This window comes from Ixodes scapularis, unplaced genomic scaffold (genome assembly GCF_016920785.2).
Source record: "Ixodes scapularis isolate PalLabHiFi unplaced genomic scaffold, ASM1692078v2 PGA_scaffold4__175_contigs__length_147842914, whole genome shotgun sequence".
In the NCBI taxonomy this organism is placed as follows: domain Eukaryota; kingdom Metazoa; phylum Arthropoda; class Arachnida; order Ixodida; family Ixodidae; genus Ixodes; species Ixodes scapularis.
Window position 1 is genome coordinate 143532392 of NW_024609879.1, and position 12901 is coordinate 143545292.

Sequence of the window (12901 nt, forward strand, 5' to 3'; positions counted from 1 at the left end):
TTCGATCAGAATGCGGAAACCGAGATTCGTACGGACGCAAGTAACTCAGGACTCGGCGCGGTGTTCGTGAAAATGCAAGAAGGCATCGAGAGAGTCATCGCCTACGCAAGTCCGACACTGTCCAAGGAGAACAAATATTACTTCACGACTGAGGAAGAATTCTTTGCGGTCGTCTAAGCAATCACGAAGTTTCGTCCGTACTTGTACGGGAGCCCGTTCCGCGTAGTCACGGACCACCACTCTCTCTGCTGTCTTGCGAACCTCGAGGACGTTATCAGGACGCCTCGCTCGATGGAGCCTTCGACAACAAGAGTTCAACATGACTGTGGTCTACAAGTCAGGCCGGAAGTACAGCGACGCCGACTACCTGTCAAGAGCCCCCGTCGAAACACCTTCCGGCAGCAGCGACGAAGATGACGACGAGTGCTTCCTAGAGGCAGTGAACACCGACTATAAGGCACGACGTCAACGAGACGATCCTGTGCTGCACTCGGCAATACTATGCTTTAAGGCTCTGTTATACTCCGACGTAACGCGTGCGCGCGTGCGAGCGCGTCATAGCGACGTCACGTCGGCGAAAACCCGACGCTCTATACTCCGGCGTCATGGCGTAACCGGCGCGACCGGCGGCGTTTGACGCAGCTTCACCGCCTCGACGTCAAAATGGAGCATGCCGTATTCCGCGCCGGCCGCGTCAGCGACGCCGGACCAGGATGCATCACGCGCTGGCTCCCGGCAGCCCTTGCGCGGCACCACTCCGTGTGGCGTCATGTTTGAAGAATCGGGCTCGGTCGTCGAGAAGCTGATTGAGGGAATTCGTCCTCACCTGTGTGTCTACGACACGAGGAAGCTTGAGTACCGTAGACCGTACGCTTGTCAAAGATGTACCGTAAGTACATTGACCGCCTACGCTAGCGGCACAGGTGGTGCACCAACAGTGCAAGCGCTAGTTTTCGTCGTGCAAGGTACGTCCACGCCATCGCTCGAACTTGGCGCTCAAGAATCGCGAGAATTTTCGTCTGCTATTTAAAACGAATAGGAACCGGAAGTTGCGCACCCTCGCAGGAAACGTGCCCTCGTAGTCAGGTTCTGCGCATGCGCCGCGCCGGCGGCCCACCGACGCGCGCCGCGGGCGCCGCCAGGGCCGCCGGGGTATAAAGAAGCCGAATTTTGGATGCGCGCGGCGTGACTGACGTGACGTAGCCGACTTCGGCCAGCGTTCGCTTGCGCGCGCGTTACGTCGGAGTATAACAGAGCCTTTAGCATAGTATTGCCGAGCTGAAGTAATTCAGGCGCCTGTATGCAACTAGAAGCCAGTGATATTTCTTTCAGGGAGCAACCTAAAAAAGCAAGCCCTTTAACAGGAAATTTAATGATTGCGGAAAGGTTCCACCTCATTCGAGTTCCCATTAAACTTTGGCGAACCATATGGCCAGTGTCCTATAGCTGCAGAGAAGAGAAAGCACAGTATGGATAGTTAGGTCACCAAAATAGTGTCTCAAATTCGCCACAAAAAAAAAAAAAAAAAAAAAAAAGTCAGCTCTTGATGCAATATTTTGGGAAGGATCATGAAAGCCGTTATGTATAAAACCAATTTTCGTTGGCTTTGCATAAAATTACTCCGAAAAACAGTATGCTGAAACATGCACATAAGAATGGCGGATAAAGGGCGAGGTGTAGCACTTTTAAAAACTTCCTCAGGCGGAAATATTGTCACGAATGGCAAGTGATGAGGCGACGAAAACTGAAGTAAACTAAACGTTTAATGGGGCGAACTTGTGCCCAAAATAATAAAAGGAAAAGGAAACAGAAGAAAGCTGGAGAGCGTCGCGGGCGTCGATGTGGGCGACACCGCAATATCGAGCGCTGGGGCGAGACTGACTCCGGCTTGCCACGCGGAGCCGCTTTTGTACACGCGTGGGCTTCTGGAGCATTCAGCGTAGAAGGTTCGGCGCGTAGAACATTCTAACCTCGAATCAGCAAGGTGGTTCTCGAATTGGCCAGAGCATCACATTACAGTGTCAACAAAAATGTGTAGCCGCGGCCAGGAACCGAACTCTGGCCCTTCGCGTGGAAGGCAAGCGCGATAACCGTTAGGCCACGGCCGCGCTGCCTACTTGGCGCGCGGCATTATTTCCCCCTTAAAAGTGCATCGCCCCGATGCAACACAAAACTAAACAAAGCACATAAAAAGAATGGCAAACTAAAGAGTCATGTGAAACAGATAAGGTCCACAGTCCTATCGAGCGTAGTACGGCTTCAGACGCACAACGTGGACGACTTCAGGTCGTGGTGGGCGGCGTGATGATGTTCTTGTTCCGTCGGGCATCACCTCGTAGTTCAGCTCCCCGAGGCGACGGAGTACCTTGTATGGCCCAAAGTACCGTTTAAGAAGTTTCTCACTGAGGCCGCGGCGACGGATGGGCGTCCACACCCACACCCTGTCACCGGGCTGGAAGTGGACATCCCTGCGACGGAGGTTGTAGCAGCCCGCGTCGACGCGTTGCTGGTCTTGAATCAGGAGTCGGGGGACCTGGCGGACTTCTTCGGCACGTTGAGCAACCACCTGGGCGTCGTCGCTCTCATTGTCAGCTGGTTCATGGGGTAGCATCGCGTCCAGCATAGTCGTTACCTTCCGGCCATACACCAGCTGGAAGGGCGAAACTCTTGTGGTCTCTTGTACGGCCGTATTGTAGGCAAATGTGACGTACGGCAATACCTCGTCCCATGTCTTGTGCTCCACGTCGACGTACATGGAGATCATGTCGGCGATGGTCTTGTTGAGCCGCTCCGTCAACCCGTTGGTCTGCCGATGGTATGCAGTTGTCCGACGGTGGGCCGTTTGGCTTAGACGAAGGATCTCCTGGGTCAACTGCGCCATGAACGATGACCCTCGGTCTGTGATCAGGACTTCGGGGGCGCCATGCCGGAGGACGATGGACTCGATGAAGAACTTTGCGACTTCGACAGCAGTCCCCGGTGGAAGGGCTTTCGTCTCGGCGTAACGTGTAAGATAATCTGTGGCGGCGATTATCCAGCGGTTTCCCACCGTCGACGATGGAAAAGGGCCCAGCAAATCCATTCCAATTTGCTGGAACGGTTTGGTTGGAGGGGGAATCGGCTGAAGGCGACCTGCTGTCTTTGACGGCGGTTTCTTGCGTCGCTGGCACTCATGGCACGATCGCGTGTAGAGATGGACGGCCTTCGGCAGCTTGGGCCAGTAGTATTTTTCACGTATTCGGGATAGTGTTCGGCTGTAACCGAGGTGTCCCGAAGTTGGGTCGTCGTGGCAGGCTTGAACAATCCCTTCTCGAAGGCTGGTAGGGACTACCAGAAGCCACGGCGAATTATTGGTTCCAAAATGTTTCTTGTAAAGTACACCTCTTCGAATAGCGAAGGTCGGCAGGGCTCGTGAAAAGACACGAGGAACGGTACTTCCTCGTCCTTCGAGATGCTCAATCAGGGCGTGGAGCTCCGGATCGTCTCGTTGAAGTCTTGCCATGTCGTTGGTGTCGACGGCACCGAGGAAACACTCGTCCTCATTCATGTCGGGACAGCTTGACGTTTCGACGGGGGCTCTGGACAAGCAGTCGGCGTCACTATGCTTCCGTCCTGACTTGTAGACCACGGTCATGTCGAATTCTTGCAGTCGAAGACTCCATCGAGCCAGGCGTCCTGAAGGGTCTTTGAGGTTTGCAAGCCAACAGAGCGAGTGGTGGTCTGTGACCACCCGGAACGGGTTCCCGTATATGTACAGACGAAACTTTGTGATCGCCCATACAACCGCGAGACATTCTTTTTCCGTCGTGGAGTAATTTTTCTCGGCCTTTGACAGCGTCCGACTCGCGTAGGCAATGACTCGCTCCGTGCCTTCCTGTAGCTGTACCAATACCGCACCAAGTCCGGAGTTACTTGCGTCCGTGTGAATTTCGGTTTCGGCGTGCTGGTCGAAATGTCCGAGGATCGGAGGTGTCTGAAGTCTTCGTTTCAGATCGTGGAACGCCCGTTCTTGTTCTTCTGCCCAGTGAAACTTCACGGCGTCTTTCGTGAGATGTGTGAGGGGCGCCGAAATTTTTGCGAAATCTTGAACGAAGCGCCTGTAGTACGCGCACAGCCCCAGGAATCTGCGGATGGCCTTCTTGTCCGATGGTCGAGGGAATTCGGCCACGGCGGATGTCTTCACGGGGTCAGGGCGTACTCCTTCGCTACTAACGACATGACCAAGGAACTTAAGTTCGCCGTAGGCGAAGCGACACTTCGTTGGCTTGAGTGTGAGCCCTGCGGTCTTGATGGCTTGGAGCGCGGCCCTAAGCCGTTTCAAGTGCTCGTCGAAGTCGTGCGAAAAAACGACGACGTCATCCAGGTAAACGAGGCAGCTCTGCCACTTCAGTCCCGTCAGTACAGTATCCATGACCCGCTGGAAAGTCGCCGGCGCCGTACAGAGTCCGAAGGGCATCACCTTGAACTCGTAAAGTCCATCGGGCGTGACAAGGGCGGTCTTCTTGCGGTCCCGTTCATCGACCTCAATCTGCCAGTAGCCACTCTTTAAGTCCATCGACGAAAAGTATCGGGTGTGGCGTAGACAGTCGAGGGTGTCATTTATGCGGGGAAGTGAATAGACATCTTTTTTTGTAACAGCGTTCAGCCGCCTGTAGTCCACGCAGAACCTAAGGGTTCCGTCCTTCTTCTTCACCAGCACGACTGGAGAGGCCCACGGACTGCTTGAAGGCTGGATAATATCGTCGTCAAGCATTTCTTGAACTTGTTTCTGGATGGTTTCCCTCTCCTTCACCGAAACTCGGTACGGCGACTGATGAATAAGGGACACGTCATCATCAGTAACAATTCGATGCTTCGGAACCGCTGTTTGGCGTAGACTTGACGATGCGGCGAAGCACTCACTGAACTCAGCGAGAACGTCAGTCAGCTGTCGTCGTTGTGGGGCTGGGAGGATAGGGTCGATGTCGAGCTCTGACGGCGTGGTTCCTTTGTGCTGCGTCGGAGAGGCGTCTTCTAAGATCACGGCGATCGCGGCCGAGTCCTGAATTTCGTCGACGTAGCCCACAGCTGTATCCTTTGTAAGGTGCTGCGACTCTTGCCGGAAGTTGGTGACAAGGGCTACGGTACGCCCGTCCTGGAGCTCGGTTACGCCTCTTGCAATGCCAATCCCTCGTCCAAGGAGAAGTTGAACGCTTCCTTCCAGTAGTGCTATCCCGCAGGAGGCTTCGTCGGTCCCGACGGGGACAAGGACACTGGACAGCGGCGGCAGGTTTACGTGGCTGGTAAGGACTCGCACTCCAGCTAACGTCGCTTTGGGATCTTCCTCCGAGGGAACAGGTTTCCGAAGCGTCAGCTTGTTCTCCCCGAGGTCGATGATGGCGCCGTATTCACACAAAAAGTCCATTCCGAGAATGACGTCTCTCGAACAGTCTTGCAGAACTACGAACTTGACAGGGCAGGTTTCACCGTGGATCTCAACGCGAGCAGTGCCCCTGCCAACAGGCGTGATGAGGTGTCCGCCGGCGGTTCGTATCTGTGGTCCATCCCACGACGTAGTAACTTTTCGAAGGCGACGGGAAAGTCTCCCACTCAAAACGGAGTAATCTGCTCCGGTGTCGACGAGTGCTGTCGCGTCGTGGCCGTCGATGATAACGTTGAGGTTATTCGACACTGTTACAGGAACGTCGTTTCGGGGCGTTGCGAGCGTCGATAGCGCTCGCTCGATGTTGGTCGCCTTGGCCACAAAGCCGTCTACCGTCGTCGGGGGGCTGCAGACAAGGCCACCGAAGATTTCGCTCTTGACGCCCCTCATGAGGAAGCGCAACTTCTTCTCCTCGGTGGCTTGAGGGTCGGCGCGTGTACAGAGTCGTAGCACGTCTTCAACGTAGCTTGTCACGCCCTCGTCGGGGCTTGTGTCCGCGTCTGGAGCCGGTCCTACGCATTCTGTCGCCGGTGTTGGTTCGAGAATGTTCGCTTCAACTCGGTGGCGCAGATATCCCACGAAATGAGCGAAGCCTCGTCTTTTTCAAACCGGTGCCTCGCGTTGCCTTCCAGCGAGAAGTAGAGGTTCTGGAGGCGTTGCTCGGCGTTCCATCCGTTGTGGCGGGCCACGCGCTCATAGTGAAGAATCCAGTCCTCGACGTCTTCATAGATTTTGCCATGGAAAGGTGTCGGCGATCGGGGGGCGACGGGCAGGAGAACGACGGGCGGGGCGGTCATCGTCGCGGTCTTCTTCCTTGATTTCTGCAGCAGGGGTCTGAGTTCCGGCGGTAGGCCTTGAGTGCGGCGACTTGACCGGTCCTTGGACTGATCTTCTGCGAAGGGAAGCCTCCCAGGGTTGAGTACGTCACTTGGCCGGCGTGTCTTCGGAGGGGTACGGTCCACGCAATTACCCCGCACCTCCACCAAAATGTCACGAATGACAAGTGATGAGGCGAAATGGGGCGAACTTGTGCCCAAATTAATAAAAGGAAAAGGAAACAGAAAAAAGCAGGAAAGCGTCGCGGGCGTCGATGTCGGCGAAACCGCAGGATCGAGCGCTGGGGCAAGACTGACTCCGGCTTGCCACGCGGAGCCGCTTTTGTACACGCGTGGGCTTCTGGAGCATTCGGCGTAGAAGGTTCGGCGCGTAGAACATTCTAACCTCGAATCAGCAAGGGGGTTCTCGAATTCGCCAGAACATCACATTACAGTGTCAACAAAAATGTGTAGCCGCGGCCAGGAATCGGACCCTGGCCCTTCGCGTGGAAGGCAAGCACGATAACCGTTAGGCCGCGGCCGCGCTGCCTACTTGGCGCGCGGCAATATTCCAAGTGTGTGCCTAAAGAAATTGAATTTTGTTTGTATCAGTAGCTTTTAGAGAATCCTTTATGATTTTTTTTCCCCCACTAGAAGTAATTTAGGTTCCGGATGGGTCCCTTCAGAAGAAAATACACTCTTGAAAAACGCAAAACATTCTACGTCAAAACTCTAAAAAATTACTGCATATACGCACCAACAAAAAACTCCCAATAGACTAGTACTTCCAAAAAACCTTGCATGCAATACCGCGCGCGTTGTCTTATAGGACCAGATTTACCATTCAGGGGAGTGGCAAGGTTTCAGTTTCGATCGCCCTGTTTACGAAGTAGTGTACCTCAGCACTGCATTGAAATAAAGTCAGTGCTCAATTGCATTGCACACATTCATCTTCGAAAGAACCTTCGTTGAAACACAGAACTTAAGCGGCCATAAGAGCCTGCCTAGGCTTATAAGCCTAGGCGGCCTGCCTACGCTTCTAAGCCTAAACAAACCGTACTCCCATTTTTTTTTTTTTTTTTTTTTTTTTTATATAGCAAAACGTAGGAGTACGGCCTGCCGTTTTCTAAGCCGTTCTGGCGGCCTGGGTACCATTCCAAAGTGCAGCGTTATCTTCCCGGCTGGCGAATAATTTAAGAAACCTAGGACATTGTGGGGGCAATGAAGCAGGATCATCTGGCCAGCATACTTTTTCAGTGTATAATAAGCGACCTTTGTTTAACTGCGCAGAAACTCCAGCACGTCGGGAGCCCAAATAAAGTGCCTTAGTATTATATCCGTATCGGGGGGCAACACCTACATTGTACTAAAATTAAGGGAAGACGCATAGTCTTAAGTGCAAGCACGATATTCAGTGGCGGCGCCCTGCTTTTCACAATTGGGAGGCGATGGGTTGCGCACAACATTTCTGGGAGGCGCAGGTTTTCGAGAAATTATAGTTTAGAAAGCGGTTACCATTGAATGGGAGGCAAAGGCTGAGCGGAGACGTGGTCGCTCTCAGCGAGACATGACGGTTAAAGATTCTACATAGCGTTATCGCAGTCAGGCTCGGATAATCAAGCGGTATGATAACAAAGGAACTACAGTAACAAGCCCGATGAAAGCGGCATTGGAGGTCTTTTTGTGGCGGGCGAAAGTTATTGGTTCTGTGGGCAAAGGTCGGACTTTATAAGTCTGTTCAGCTCAACCTGTATCACAGATATTGACTCCCAGAGCGCCAAGTGTATAATTAGGTATAGAAAACATTTCTAGATTGCCCAAGCTTGCCAAGAAAACGTAAGAATAGCAAATAACGTATGTCTAGAATAGCCACACAAGTCAAAGTGGTAGTTCAACTGAAGAACAGATAAATAACAATGGAATTTTATTCTGTTTTGACTTAAAGGACGATGGCCTGAAAGAGTGCGATCTGAAATGTATAACACCACCTGACGAAAATAACGCATATTCGTTTGCAAACACATCAGCTCCAGATGGCACTTCTTGCGGCGATTCACAGGTATTTGTTCCTCCAAAAATTTTTGGTGGCGCTGTGTATTTCCCTATTGATTGTTGGTTTAAGACGTTAAATACTTTTGCTTCTTGTCCCGCAGATCTGCAGACTGGGAAAATGTGTTGCTAGAAAAACATAAATCACTGACAGTGGACCGGAAAGTGTTGAACTGTATTGTCTTTTTTCCAATAAAGCACCTCTATGACTATGCATAGTTGAACAAACTAGAGCACGGAGTTTGGCCATGCATTCACTGACTGGCAATGGTCTTTTGGCCAATGGCCAACGAGTAGCCATTCATCGGCCAATGATTGGCCGATGGCTGATGGCCAGTGGCCAGTGGCCGATGGCCAGAAGAAGGCCAGTCATCGGCCAATGGCTGGCCACTGTCTGGCCACTGGCCAAAGGACCATTACCAGCCATTGGCCAATAAATGACCAAATCTGTGCTACTTGGGTAACTTCATTGGCGCTAGTGGATTGTGAAAAATGTTATCGATATCATTACGATGAGAACCTGCGAGTAACTTAAGACACTGCCTTATGTTGCTAAAAGTCAGAGTACCCAAGTGTTTAAAACATTCAAAGGGGGAATATTTAGGGTCAAGGGTGCCATCGAAGTTTTGACGAACACAAATATGGCACCACTCAATTTTAATCCAATTAAATTTATTTAAAATCTATCACAGGGGAATATCTCTGTCTCCGATACGTCTTCAAGGGAGTTTAATTTTTTCGCCTAAATTCGACCTACGTAAAACGTGAAAGAAGGAACTGAGGCTAATAAAAGAAGTTATTTCAGAATAACAGATTGCAAATTCATTTCATGATATTGTCAAGTATCTAAAAGTTTAAGTTCACCAAGATGATATTTTTATTAAGGCCCACCCAGTTGCGTGCCAACTACATTTCGATTGAAGGATCGAAGCAACAAATCGCTATAGAATCGATTCGCCCAACCAGGGGGCGCTTCGAAATTGCGATGGTAGCGCCACCGCAGTACAACACATGGTCGTGTCGCGCCGGTCGTGCTCGTAGCGTTGCATTGGCGTCGCAGGTATTTCGAGCGTACGGTGAAGATTTAGAGAAGGATAGAAAGCGTGCGAGAAATATTTCTCATGGTGAGTCAAGAAACGATAGAGAAGCTTCAATAACACGCATCTTCCACCGAGAAGGCGGTTGATTTCCCCGCCAACGAGTCGGGTCCGCCTCGCAAGTACGGCCGTGCGGCGTCTACGAGATAACTTTACAGGTGAGCGGCACTTGTTTAAATTTTGCGCTGTAATAACATTGTGCCTTAAAGATTACTGATCACAATGAACCACTGTTCTCGTGAGTCCTGTTAGACGACGTCGGGATACTATTTTTCGGTCGCTGAACCACCGGCAGACTACGTTCTCGCGCTAGAGGCTACGAGTGGGATAGCTTTTCGGGCTCGCCCACGTCGAAGAAATATTAACGTGTCGGGGATCGTGCGGGCATAGGGTGATAATTTCGGGAAGAGATAAGTCCCCCGCGTACAGTTGAGACTGCAGGTCCTCGCTGGGCTGGAGTCGCGGACCGGTGCGAGCATTGTGCCGACGCTCGTAATTTTATTAGTATTGTAAAACACGCGTCCTCATCAGCCTGCCTCAGCAGTAGGGAAGTAAAACGCCAGGGCACGACCTGAACAAAGACCTCGTAGATTTATTACCAGGTTTTTTTGTCCCACTTCACTGAGGCAGTAGGTTGCGGTTACTGGGGACCTGCTCCCGCTGATTAATGGTACTTTTTCTGCGAGTTTGAACAATAATGTGCCGCGAGATTCTGTCAGAAAGAGGGGCAAAACAGTTGAAAACGAAAAGAGGCTAGCCTAGACTAAATCTCCAGCATAAATGTCTGCTATGCATATGACTGCACATAATTTTAGTCGAATTTTCATGACAATGTTCAGTTAGATGGATTTATAAAAAAAACTTAATTTCTCTTTCAGGTTCAAGTTATCCAGTCCACATGCAAGATTTTCAAATATTGGGTGGGGGCTTGATTTATACTTTACTGTGTGGGACATTTTAGGAGGAAAATGTTGCATAGCAAAGAAAACACCAGTGACACATGATAGGTTGTCATTAGTAGAACAATTTTTATTTTCTGGAAAAATAATCCATGCCTGTCAGTGTTTCATTGCTGGTTCACTGAATAAAGTTTCTTTCGTGGCATGTTGGCATGTTTTCAAGCGTTTCCAGGAATGTACCGTATTTTCCGGGCTATGCTTTTAAAAATGAAAATTTTAGGCTGTGCGGACTATGCGGGATTTTTGTTTTTCAATATCGTTGATTATGACGAGACGGATTTTGTGAATGAAAGGGTATGTTAATGATAATTTATGTATAATACCAGCTTCTTTTTGCGCTAAGAAAGCAGACATCTCTCAAGGTGTGCTGTCTATGAGAGGATATTCGTGACAACTAAGCACCAGGTGCAGACGATGCACTGTATGTGTACAATGTAAGCAAAATCTATTTTTTACCCCAAATTTGCCCCTGTGGACTATAGTCTGGAAAATATGGTACAGCAGCATAATGCATCGCTTTCAGAAATGTTTTGTTGACAGTGAAAACGATTTTTATTGAGTTTTGTCACAACCACGAGTAGGTAAACACACAACCTTGTGACAATATAAAAATTCTTCTCGTGCTCTTAACACGGTGACATTGGCGCAGACTCGAAGTATGGCTGGCAGGACACTTGCAGATGATGTACACATCTCGAGAAGCAAGGACTGTCCAAGAAATTGTAGGGCCGAGAACCCCGATTATTTCAGAGATCTTGCACGGCAGATCAGCTGTTCAAGATATTCCAGATCTCACGAAAGATGTCTCCCAGTTCGTGAGAAAGCAGTCGTCCTAAGCTTATTCATCTTTAGCCAAGCTATATTGAATCTTGGGGTACAGACTAAACCAAAACGTGCAACTCGAAGACGAAAGAGACTACAGAAGTTGCCAATGAACTAACAATACTTTTAACTGGCTAAGAACCGGGCACACATAGAGAATGCAACATAGATGAGGAAAGGTCACCTGCATCTTCGAGCGAAGGAGTGAAAATTAATTTAAATTAACTAAGAATCTTTCACGAGCAATTACAGGGTTGGTAGGTTTCCTGCAATTAGTCTTTATTAAACACCTCAGCTGGCATCTCGTCTAGTGACTTATTGCAGGATGAGCCTCAGCGTTGTCCTTGCAGGTGTTCACGAAGTGCACGCTGCAGATCCTCGCTGACGTTGGCGGAATCAAAACTGAACCGCCCCCACTGAAAAATAAGTCAATAATATAAGATCTCTGGTGTGATCAGCAGAAAATCGACAGGAAATAATAGAAACTGTTATTGTCCCTAGCAAGTAAAAACATAATCAGGCTTTCTTTTTATTTTAAAAAGGAAGGGGGGGGGGGGGGGGCTGGCTGGTTGAGGCTGTTTGGAAGTGCATTCCTTGTGTGTGTTGTTTGGGAGGGGGGGGGGGGATGCATGTGTATATTATAGCGTCGTACATGATGGCTATAAACAGCTAAAAAAAAACGGGAACAGCGATTAAGAAACACACACGGCAGAAGAAAGCTGCAATCGCAACCCCCAAAAGCCCCTCCCCTAGCTAGAAGTGTGCTGACAAAGTCAGAACGGCAGGCAGGGCGTCTCTTGTGAACGGCCGAGCTCCAGCACGTCTTCGTTGCCCTTCGTTGCGATGTGGCTGCACGTGAACGCTCGACGGTCGCGAGATAGAAACCCTGTCGACGGTTCGAAGCTAGTGCTGGAGGAACTGAAGCTTCTCCCTGCCGTTCTCACCCTGCCAGTGATTGTAGTTGAAATATTCGTGCCAAAGGGATCCAACATCGCGACCGAAGCCCCGTCAAACACCTCGAGGGAAGCGACAGACGCGCACGAAAATCAGATATTCCGTCACGCAGGCACTGCCAACTGACTTCCCCGCGTTCGGTAGTCATTATGTTTCTATTCTGACACCAATTCTATTTAGTTTTTCCCGCGCATTTAGCAAAACTGATCTTCCAACGAACGAGAAACTTACTTTTGTCGGAGCACCGACGTGGTCCAGGCTTGGCGTCGTTCGAGTCTCGCACGGCTTTTCAGGGAAGCGGTAGAATTTTAAGGATCGACTACAACAATATCGGAGATTGTTGCTGCGATCAACAACGAAATATTCGTGCTAGCCGGGCTTTTATATCGTCTCTATCGCAATGAATGTTATATCCGACCGCCTACGACGGAGAAGCGAGGCGAAAAACAACGAGCCACTCGGACTCGGGCGTCCCGCCAGGGGCTGGAATGGCGCTGTAGTCGGCGGCGAAACTTGAGCGCTTCGGTCCTATACTCGCGGTCAGCTTTCTGTGGCAATGCAGTCAATGCCAGGGGAGAGGGTGCACCAACCCCTGTACACGCACCGTCCGCCTCTTTTCGGATTGCCACAAAAGCTGACCGCGAGTATAGCCGCCCCCCCCCCCCCACCCCTTCTCCCCCTCAGGGATTGCACATATTATAGTTACTGCGCCAAATCTAGCTTTTTTCTTCTTTTTTTAAGGCGAAAGCCTGTTTTGTCCCATTACGCAAGAAAGCGGCGTCG

General features: G+C 50.5%; 1 long non-coding RNA gene across 1 annotated transcript; it reads right to left on the reverse strand.

Annotated features, from left to right (window-relative positions):
• Positions 1–10870: 10870 nt before the first annotated feature.
• Positions 10871–12639, reverse strand: LOC121837603. The gene is made up of 2 exons (XR_006078251.1): positions 12350–12639; positions 10871–11580 (listed from the first exon to the last, which is right to left on the reverse strand). It is a non-coding gene; the product is annotated as an uncharacterized LOC121837603 (long non-coding RNA).
• Positions 12640–12901: the final 262 nt, after the last annotated feature.